Source organism: Camellia sinensis, chromosome 9 (genome assembly GCF_055761805.1).
Source record: "Camellia sinensis isolate YWXY chromosome 9, ASM5576180v1, whole genome shotgun sequence".
Classification (NCBI taxonomy): domain Eukaryota; kingdom Viridiplantae; phylum Streptophyta; class Magnoliopsida; order Ericales; family Theaceae; genus Camellia; species Camellia sinensis.
Window position 1 is genome coordinate 19,977,398 of NC_138969.1, and position 11,524 is coordinate 19,988,921.

At 34.1% G+C, this 11,524-nt stretch overlaps 1 long non-coding RNA gene across 1 annotated transcript; it reads right to left on the bottom strand.

The window, feature by feature from the left end:
• Positions 1–2,997: 2,997 nt before the first annotated feature.
• LOC114282776 (uncharacterized) lies at positions 2,998–5,193 on the bottom strand. Its single transcript, XR_014341042.1, has 3 exons — positions 5,071–5,193; positions 4,594–4,644; positions 2,998–3,455 (listed from the first exon to the last, which is right to left on the bottom strand). It is a non-coding gene; the product is annotated as an uncharacterized LOC114282776 (long non-coding RNA).
• Positions 5,194–11,524: the final 6,331 nt, after the last annotated feature.

The window sequence follows — 11,524 nt, forward strand, 5'->3', positions numbered from 1 at the left end:
ATCACCATATATTAAATTATCATATTCAATAACACCAGTAGGTTGGCTAAGGACATCTCTAATTTTGTGAGCAAATAAACTAGGTAATCCATTAATAAATTTTTTTTTTCCAGAATGGCTTAGTACAGTCTTCTTTTAACATAACTCTAGAGGTAAACACATCTTTGTACCATCTAAAATCACTTAAGGTTGGATAAGTCAGATTACTAAGTTGATCATGTATGCGAGAATATATATTAGTTGGGGTACCAATGAAATGTCTAACAATTGTATAAATTAAGGCATTTATACCATCAGGGTGGCAACTTCCAATTGATTCATCAAAGATAGGTAAACCATTATCATCAGTTTGATTAGCATAAATTACAGATTCTCTTTGATCTTTGGTTAAATATTTTTCCCACCATGATTTGAGCATACCAGTGAAATCAGAAGTAATTAATAAAACAATTTCAGGTTGAGTGTATTGGGGATAATTGGAGAGATAACTATTGGAGACAATAGACAGATGATTTAACTTTTGGAGGATTTGATCTTCACTAAGACCATCAATATTCCATTCGTATAACTTTTTAGCAGAAACAGAAAATTGATTATTGAGGTTAGTTTCTTCAAATTGAAGATCAACAGGAGTAGGCCGAGAATACCAATTTTTTGTAGTTTGTGGATTAACTTTGGGATAATGACTTTTATGAAGATGAGAAAATTGGAATTGTTGAGTTAGTTGATTTATGTCATCATCAGTGGTTTCAGTGTCTGATTGGGCAGAAACAATTGTAGTAGTAGGTTGTTGATTTAGAACAGTAAGACCTTTATCTCTAGAAGGTGGAGTATTATCAGAGGTAGATAATTTAGTAAATAATTTTTCAATAGCTTTGATGGTGGATTTATCATTTGTAACTAAACTGGTTCGTTTGGAACGATTACTGGGTAGATTAAGTAAGGGTGGATCTAAAGGTTGTTTAGTAGATGAGTTTTGAACAGATTCTAAATTGGTTTCTATTTTGTCTAATTGTTTTCCAATTGTTTTTAAACATTGATTAGTATAATTATTTTGCTCAATAACCTTTTTAATTTTAGTATCATTACCAGGTAGTTTGAAAGGAAAAGCAGGGATGTCAAACCCTTGTTGATTAAGAATTATTTTTTTCTAAAGGAGGATGACTAGAACTAACAGAAGTAGTGTTAGAAGTTTTTCATTTATGTTTGGTTATTGTATTAATCTTTTTGTAATATTTGTCAACATATTCTAATAGAGGTAATTCAAAACCATATTCGACCATAAAATCATACCATTGTCTAGTAATTGTGGACATTTTAGTAGAATTATGTTTAGCATAGTAAGCATGTCTGAGTGTTTTATTTTTAGAAGATTTAAATTCAATAAGTAATTTATCTAGATCAGGTTTGAATTCTTTTTTAATTGTCATTAATTGAGGATTAACCGGTGGTATAAATTCTTCAGAATCAGTTCGAGTTGAAGAATGATTGGAAGCAATTTCTTCTTCAGGTAAATGTGTATGTGTAGAATAAACATGTTTACTAATTTGAGAGGAAGTAGTATTATCAATACCTTTTAATTTATTTATAGAGGGTTGGCCAAGATGGATTTGACTTTTTTTTCTAAATAAAGGAGTATTAAATATTTCATCTTCAGTTTCAATTTCAATTGGAACACTAGATGTACTATGTCGAGAGGATTGACTTCGATTAAATTTAATACGAATAGAACCATCAGTGAATTGGTGAATATCTTGGATATCTTGAATTGAGGATTGTTGTTGATTGTGTTTATAATTTTCGTTGACAGTAATCCATTGATTAGGTAAATCTACATTTTTCTATTCAATCATTTGAGGAACATTAATATGGGATTCTCCAGCATTACTACTACTTTGGATTAATAGAGTTTTATCTTTGGGACTCTTATGTAAAGCATGAACATTTAAATTAATTTGCATACATTTGTAATGAACACGATATATTAATGCAACGTTATGAACTTTGTCTTTCATGTTAGTAAATGAACCATGTAACTGAATATTTAATGTTAATGCATGTAAAATATGTGGATCGTGTAAATTAAGTGTAAAATCAGAAAAATAATTGAAATGTACTGGACCTTTATGCAGACCAGTTTCCATTATACCCATTAAACTATCATTGTAATCAAGAAATCGAGCATCGCGTAAACATAATAAAACAGAGGTATTTTTTCCGACTATGGTTAATGAATTAACACCAACTTGAATTAGACCAATATGCATAAAATTGTAACCATTATTTAAATGTCTTTTAATTAATTTTGCATCAAATAATTAACAGGTTTCTCGTGATTTTTCTAAAACATAAACTTGTTCAATGGTTTTGACATGTAGAGTGATTTTAAAAACATTCTGTATAAAATTAGTTTTATAAATTTCTTTAATTGGCAATTTAGGTATATTCCATCCTGCATCAATTTTATCATTTTGTATTTTAACATCTTCTTCATTTATTACTAACCCTTGATTTGGTATTGAGGGCAAAGTTGTTGACCTAGAACTGACTGATGAGTTACTTCTAAATAATCAATTCATTGTTTTGTTTAATTAATCAGTTTTACAGATACTTTAATACATACCTTATTCTAGTCATGTTATCACAGACCAAAATGGTTTGAGTACAGACCCTATTTGGAAGACCCCAGTGTCCTGCACTGCCTAACTCTAAGGACTTACTCTGAACAGGTAACAAAAGTGGGTTATTTAAATCAGGTGGATAAACGCAGACTGATCTCTTGGATGAGTAAGATGAACTGAAAACTGGATTAATCAAATAAACAATGGAATTAAGTATTTATAAGCAACAAAGCAGTTAGAAACATGATACAATATAACATGGCTCTGATACCAAAAGGCGGAAATAGCAAGTAGAATGAAGAACATAGATTACGAAATCAAATATGATTAAAATTAAGCAACAGAACAATAGAATTAGAACAAACAACACTAATTAAAGAAAATCATTTAATAAAATTTTGTAATTTGAAATACAAAAAATAATTTACAATTACAATTATAACAACTGTAAGAATCTTAACTAATTTAACAAACGGGAAGATATAATTGGCACTTATAATCTCATAAATTATAATTTATAATTATTTTTTCACAATTATACCAAAGACTATAATTAGTTTTGAGTTCATTAGCTAGTAGCCTAGTCGTCAGCAAATCCCACTGTACTGGGGGATCTACTCACCTGTCAAAAATTTCGGCAGATGCAAAACAAGGTAAGAGGGTTTTTTTTTTTTTTTTTCTCGAGATGTGTGCATATCTCACTTCTTCCCACCACCAGAAACATTTTTTTTTTTTTTTTGAACTACACTACGAGAAACATTGAACTTGAACAATATGACATCTCCGTCTTGGACCACGCATGTTTTTCCCTTCTTGTCTGTACTTCCCGGCAGCCTATGCAAGAAAAACAAAATCAAAAATGATTTATACTCTCACTGAGAGTCGACACCTAGTGAAATGGAGGTTCATGATTGGGCAAAAAAAAACAATAATTTTTTTTTTTTTTGGTTGGCAGCCAGTGGGGGCACGCCACCTCACTGGGGTGCGACCCCCACCGGGGGTATAAGGCAAAACCCAAACAAAATTAAGCCAAAAAACTAAAATATAACCCAAAAGGGCTGGACTAATTAAGGAAGTAACAGCCAAGACTTAGATCTCGTTTGGAAACAGGTTAATTTAGTAATTTTTAATTATTTGATTAAAATATGACTTAAAAAAAATTAATATGCTTAGAATGATTTTTTAATTTTTTACGAAAAGATGTGCAAAAAGTAGAAAGAAAAGAGAATCTTTGACTTTTTAGTATGAATTATTAGCTTTTTGACTAATTTAGTAACTTTTTGACTTTTTGACTAAAATAGAGGGTTTCCAAACGAGACCTTAATTCTTATTTGACAACATACTATTTTAATAATTTTTTATTTTTTTAATTAAAATATGAGGAGAAAAAAATTTATATGTTTGTAATAATTTTCTAATTTTTTACGAAAGACTGTGTAAAAAGTAAAAAAAAAAAATAATTTTTTTACTTTTTAACATAAATTACAGGCTTTTTATTTTTTTAATATTTTTTTTGACTTTTAGAGTAAAATACTCGCATACCAAACATGCCTAAAGAGAAGGAATTGACAATGAATTGATGAAGGTATAATAGTACTAATGAAGCTTGGCTCATTTTTTTTTTCAGTCTTTTTTCTTTGATGAACTTTTTCTTTTTAAAATTATATCAAACTTTTTACTTCTTAAGATGGTCTATAGGCTAAACCACCATGAAAAAAAAGGCAAAATTTAATCGAAAAGCCTATAAAAAATTGATTTATTTTTGTCTTTATTGAACTTTTAAATAATAATAATAATAAAAACAATAATAATAGTTAAGATTGTCTAATTTAGAAGTAACTATTTTGACTCAAAGTTGAAAAAGAAAATAGAAAAGGGGTTAAATAATCTGCAAATTCATGGTCGAACAAATGGTGCAGGTCATTAAAAATGTAACCAATATTTTAGTGAAGTACATTGAATTAAAGCATACCTTAACAGCCGGTTCACTTCCAAGTTCCTTTAGATCTTCAAATTTCATCACCTGGTTATCATCACAAATTCAAAGTCAGCACTTTCTAGCAGTTCAACTGACAAACAATATTATTTGGTGTTTTTAAGATGATAACAAGGAATTCAATTTTTAAGAAGAAAAAATCACCACTGGATTATTCACTTTGAAACATTTTAAGGATAGCAATACGTTACAATCAGGTTGATTTTATTCCAAGGAAAGTTTTTCAAGTAGCTCATTGGAAAACATATTATGTAAACATATTGGAAGATTTTTCTAGATGTCAATTTTGAATCCTCATAAATAAACAACAGAAAGTAAAGAATAAAAAATAAAAATAAAAAATCAATGAACTGCCAATGCAACTTCTTAAAATATCATGAAAGAGAAAAAAAACCAATAAGACAACAAAATGTAGACAGTTTAAAAGAGGGAAAAAATGGTTCAAGGAATTACCTCAGCACAGATGGACCCTTTCTCAAAATCAGTATGAGTCCAGCAGCCTGAGGAGCCTTTGTCTGCCGTTGAATTTGCCAACATTTCACCTGCAAAAAAGAAAAAGAAAAAAGAAGTTAAAACTGTCACATTCATTCAGTCATAAAATCATGAAAACAGTGTGTTAAGTCAGTAATAATTGAAAAGACATATCCGTGCAAGTGCAAGAAGCATTATCAGTATAAAAAAAATCCCAGACCAAATATGGTGCTTTTGTCAAAAATAAGTCACCCAAGATAGATAAAGGATACATCCACAAGTAGAGAAAAGTTGTACAAGGACAACTAAGATTGGACCATAAATTTGAGAAGTAATTTGCAAAAGGAAACAAAAAGAGAAGGGGAAAGTTAAAAAAAAAAAAGAAGAGAAAAAGAAGAAATTTATATTTCATTCACTTTTCTTTCCTTTCCTTATTCATGTTCGACGAGAATTGATTTAGACAGGCACAACTTAGCACTCTCTCTTTTCTCTTATTATAAAGTGAAAACAAAAAGTTAATATTTATATAACAAAAATAGCAAAAACAAAATTATAATTTTAATCGTACATTGAGCTTGAAGATGATTAATGAAAAAAACACAACTGCCCCTGTAAGAATTGATTTTGTTTCGCACATCCATGCATCCATATATATGTGTGCGTGTGTATACAGGGTAGTTTTAATAATATTTAGCATCACAATTTTCTCAACATGAATTCCAACGATAATCACTAGTAAGGAAAGAAAAAACAGAAAATATGAAAAACAAATAAAGCAAGTATATTTAGAAGGTACTTACCCAAAAAAAAAAAAAGTGTATTTAGAAGGTCACTTCTCTGTCACGTTCTAACCAATTAAGATACAATGATGATTGAAAATTATAAATCAAGGGATAATTAAAAAACAATTGTTTATTAAAAATGAAATAAACCATTTTAAATTGGTCATTAACCTCTCTCAATTCATTTGAACCTAATAAATATACTATTTTTCTCTTCATTTCATAATTAGACTATTAAATTGATGAAATTAAAATTACAGGAACCAAATTAATATTAGAGACAAATTACAAGAATTATAAATATAATTTATTCTTATATTTTTAGATTTTTTTTACTTTATAAAAAAAAAGACTTGCACCAAATATTTTAGTATAAATTTTAAAATAAATAAAATAAAATTATAGTACAAAATCAGGCTATTGATGATTTCCAAAGTTGTGTGACACTATAGCCATAGCTAGAGGTGAAGAGAGTGAGGACAAAATAGAATGGAGGAAGGAGATTTTGAGGACTGCCGAGAGGGGGTCAATAATGCTTGAGACCACTAAAAGTGGTGCTCTAAAAGCACCACTAGTGATGTGGCAGTGGACGGGACCTACTGCCTGTGTCTTGTGTTTTTTTTTTTTTTAGTTAAAGTACTTGCCAACTCATTAGTGGTGCTTTAGAGCACCACTTTTAGTGGGATGTATCATTACCCCCCTAGCAGGTATGTGATTAAAGACTAGAGCATTCCTAGTCTTCCACACAATTTGGCTCGAAAGAGTCATGTAAGATGCGTTAGAATGATTCTGAACGAACTCACAAGTCCAACAAATGACATAGGTGATTTTACTGTCGGATCATTTTAATATTATTTATTTATTTATTTATTTTTTATGTGACTTTTTTGATTTTGTTCATAAATTTTATTTTGTTTGGTGAATAGAGATTTATTATTTTTTAGTGACCTTTTGTCTTGTTCATGAATGGAGATTAATTGGAAGTTCATGGACTTAGTGCCGAGTTAATATTTAGACTCTCTTTTTTCTCTAGTTTAATGGTCATTATTTTTTTGGTGTAATTTGTAAGATTCTAATGGCCTATAAATAGTTCCTCTCATCTACTCTTTTCTACACCAACTATTTTTTATACTTGAGAGATTACTAGCCAAAGAATGGTGTTTTTTCTTGGTGGAGCTTTGGGTTCGCCATTTTGTGCAGAGTTGGCCTAAACCATACGACAAGTGGTCGGACTGTTGTATCATGGAGGGGACAAGCCATAGTTTCGTGACTGCTGCATCGGTATTTGTGTTCTTCCTATCGCAATGGGCTTGATCTCTTTAAAGAAAATGAAATATCCGTGCCTCAGCCTAATCTATTTGTATCTCATTTTTTTTCTTGCATTTCTTATCAATAAAATATAATTTTTCTGGTATTTTCACCAACAATTTTAAGGAGATCAACATGGAACAAGTACCAGAACAAACTAATAATGAATTGGAGATCTCAACAAACCTTTCAAGTTCCAGGGAGTTCATTTTAAGAGATGAAAATGAAAAGTTCTTTTTTACCTCATCTTTTTGAAAGGTGCTTCTATTTTTACTGAGAAAAATCCAAACAAAATCCCAACTGAGGAGATGAATGATGAAGACTATGAGGCACATTGTAGACACCTCATTTTTGATCGTCCTCAATACTTGGACGTCATCGTTTGAACACTCGATAATCATCTATGCTCGTGTTCGTTTTGAGTTCCCGAAGGTCTCGGCTGTACGCCTTGCCTTAGGATCTCTCAACTTGTCTGTTTTGTGCTTGGTTGTGGACCAAGGACTTGTGGTTTTGCTTCTGAGGGAAGAGGGTGGCTTGTTGTCCATCCCCTCAACCCATCGGCTAAGGCATGATGCCATTGGCCATGTTTTCTTGCCATCAGCCAAAAGTGGTGGTCGATCGGCACTTTTTTTGGTCGATCAACACTTTGTTTGGTCGATCGGCCATATTTTTGAGCCAAGACCTTTCCATCTGCTTTTTGTAAATATTTTTCTACCAGCTGTGACAGCTGGTACGCACAATTCCCATCCTCCATACACGTGCATGGAGGGATTTGCTTCAAGACTCAAGCTTGTTGAATAAGCTTGAGAATTGAATTTCTATAAGAAGGGAACCTCCCCTCCCTTTCCAGAGGTTCTGAAAATTGCATACACAAGTTCTATATCTCTCTCTCTTTCTCTCTCTCTCTCTCTCTATATATATATTTTACCTCTCTCTCTTGTTTTGCCTTTGTTTGTGCCCAAAAGTGTGGTTTTTTCATACTATTGCACACAACCACCTAGCAATACACCATTCTTTTGTTGCTGAGGTACTAGGGAGTTGGTTTTGGTATTCTTGGGTTGGTTTGAACTCAGAAAAATTGCTGGAGTTGTGCTCTTGAAGGTGTTCTTCAAGGGTGAGTAAACTACCTTTTAATCCCCCATTATTGCTTAAGCTTTTAGACCTACTTGCATATTGTTTTAAGCTTAGCACTAAACTGTAAAAAGTTCTGATTTTGCATGCTTGTGAAGTTTGTTTAAGGTCACTTTTTGGTTGGGGGTTGTCTACCCCCTTTTAGGCCTTGTTTGGCCTTATTTTGTGCCTTTCTTTTTGGGCTTTCGAACCATCTTGTTTTGACCTTCTCACCACTGAAATCCAAAGGATTTTCAGTGGTGGAGAAGTGGTTTTGGAGTCTTGAATAGGAGAGGGAAACCCCCATCTCCTTGTGTCTTATTTGCTAGTATAAATGGCTTATATTGGTTGTATGTTTGCTTAGCATGTTTTGGTTTCATTTCAGCAAGTATTTGGTGTTATTTGGCCATGCTATACCTCTATTTTAAGTTGGTTTGATAGCTTCTTACACTTGTCTTGCAATCCTCTCATTTGTCTTAACATGCATCATGCATTTGGACCATCATGCTTACATATTTTGGCTCAACTCAAAGGAACTTTTAGCCATGTTTTACCATGTTTAAGCTCTGTTTGGTGTTATTTTAGTCATGCATGCATTGTTTTGTATAGCCTTGGTTCAATCTAGCTTGTTGGCTTTGAGTGTCCAAGTCATTAGCATGCATAGCTTTGACCATTTTCATGATTTGGCATCATTTCATATGTAATTTTAGTCCATATAGAATGGTTATACACTTGCACTTGTCACTCCTTTAATGCTTTAAATAGTTGATGTTTTATGCCTCATGAATAGATCATTGTGCATGCTTCCATGTTTAGGTCTTTGGGATGTCATTTGAGTGGGTTTTTGGGCTTATTTGGACATGCCATAACTTTGTTTTTCATTGGTTAAGTCATGCCATGTTTGGTTGTAATAGGTGTAGTGTAACACCTCTTTGTTAGCCTTGCATGCTTCATGCTTTTGGTCTTTTGTTCTAGCTTGTGGTGGCTAGGTTTGAGCATGCTTTTGGTCTTGTATTGACCTGCCTTGGGACTGTTTTGGTTGCCCTTGGCCCTTCGGGGCTTGCCTTACATGGCCATGGTTTAAGTCCCTTTGTTAGTTTCATACTCTGAGCTTTCTTGCATGCTATCTTTATGTTAGGTGAGTGGTTTGGCACCATTCCATGCATGATTTCAGGGCCTATAGTATTATCATACATTCATGCTTGTCACTTCTTGCTCATGTTTGAGAGTTGTGTCCTTATGCCTAAGTGATAGGCCAATTGGTATGCATGCTTATTTTGCATTTCATTCCATCATTTCTTGGTACTTTGGCCACTGATATGGGCATGGCTGAGGTCTGCCCATTTTGGTTTAAGTCCATCTTTGCATGTTGTTGCATGCTTGACATGTTGCATGTTGTTGCATGCATGCTAGTTTCCATGTCGTTGCATGTTAGTCCATCTTTGCATACCATGCATGTTTGTATGTTTAGGTTGCATTTTTCATGCTTGTTAGTTTCCATTTTGTCACATGCTTGTTTAGGTTGCATTGCATTTGGCATGCTTGTTACCTTAGCCTTGTGTGCATGTTTGAGTCATATTGCATTTGGCATGCTTATGTTGCATTGCATAGCTTTTCCGTGTTGCATGCATTGCATTATGTTTGGTTTAGGTTGTCAAACCAAACACGAGGACCGAGAGACGTTTCGTACTTGGAATGACGAAACGTGCCTCAATTCTCGGTTGCCAACACTCTTGATCCAACATGATAGAGTGTAAGACATTCATGTGTTTTTGTGCATTCATTCCATATTGATTTGTGCAATTTGGCCTCTTTGGCCATCATGCATTGAAATGCGTGATTGATGGCTCGAGAGTTGAACACTACACTCCTTTGAGTCTCAAACATCATAAGGGGTGTAATTGCATAACATTTTCTTGCAAATGTATTGCCATGCTGCAGCAACAGGAGCAGTCTGCAGGAAGAGATGGCCGATCGGCTATCTTCAGTGCCGATTGGCTAACATTGCTTGGCCGATAGCCTCATAAGTGGTCAATGGCCCTTATACTTTGGCCAATGGCCTCTCACAGTGTTCATGAAGTGGTCCAGAATCATCACAGAGATTTTCACAGTTTTCAGAGGTGCATAAGTGTGCAAACAAAGGCAACATGGGGCATGGCAACGGATTTCCGAGCGAAGCCGACCGAGCATGCATATGTCCCTCTTCTCGAGGCAGATTTAACTTTTTTTGTAACTTAATTAATTTTCTTAATTAGTTAAGAATTTTGTAATAATTAATTAGCTAGGGTAGCTAATTAATTAGTTGATTTGTATTATTTATTCGGACCCTCCGTCGAGAGGGCACAATTGTGTAATAAGTGTGCGTAAGTGTGTGAATGTCTTCTAACCCCATGTCTTTCTCCCTTTTACTTACCTATTTTACTTGCCTACTTTCAATGGTTAGTTTTAGGTCATGTTTCAATTAGCATCCTTATGATAGCATGTGTGCATCCATTCATTTGTCTTGCATGCACCGCGTTTGGCGCATCATACAAACCGCATTGTATTTCAATTCCAATTTGAATACATGTATCAAGTTGTATTTCACATGCCATTTTAGAATAGCCGAGCCTATTTCTAGTTACATTTTGCATGTGTTGCATTAGCCATCTTAACGTAAACTAGGATCATGCATGATTTCTAACTAGTTGTTGTTTTGGCTCGGAGTACATGTAGACACCCCATTTTTGACCGACCTTAAGACTCAGACGTCACCAATTGAGCGCTTGGTGATGCTACATATCGTGCTCGTTCAGAAGTCTCACAGTCGCGGCCGTGAGCCCTGCCTCCGGATTTCCGAACCCTCTTCTGTGCCTTGCCTCGATTTGCGAACCAGACTCGGTTTTCTCTCTTTCTTTTCTTGAGGGGAGGGAGAGATCCCGTAGACCATCTCTCAGTGGCCGTGGGCTACATTTTGTGACTGTAGGCCATTTTGCCCATTTCAAAGCCCAGTTCCCGATTTTCGGAGTCGTCAGGCCGTGTGCCTCGGTTCGGGACCGCTTAACCATCTCCGTTTGCTCTAATTTTTGGCATACATCTTATTTACTCCCTTTTGAGGGACACTGGGGTCTGAGAGACCCACTTCGTGGCCGAACGCCACTTTCGGTGCTTAACAGCCCAATTTCGGGACCCCGAACTGCGTGTTTTGGCCCCCGAGCATTCGTTTTGCATCGGTTTTCATTCATTTTTGGCAGGTA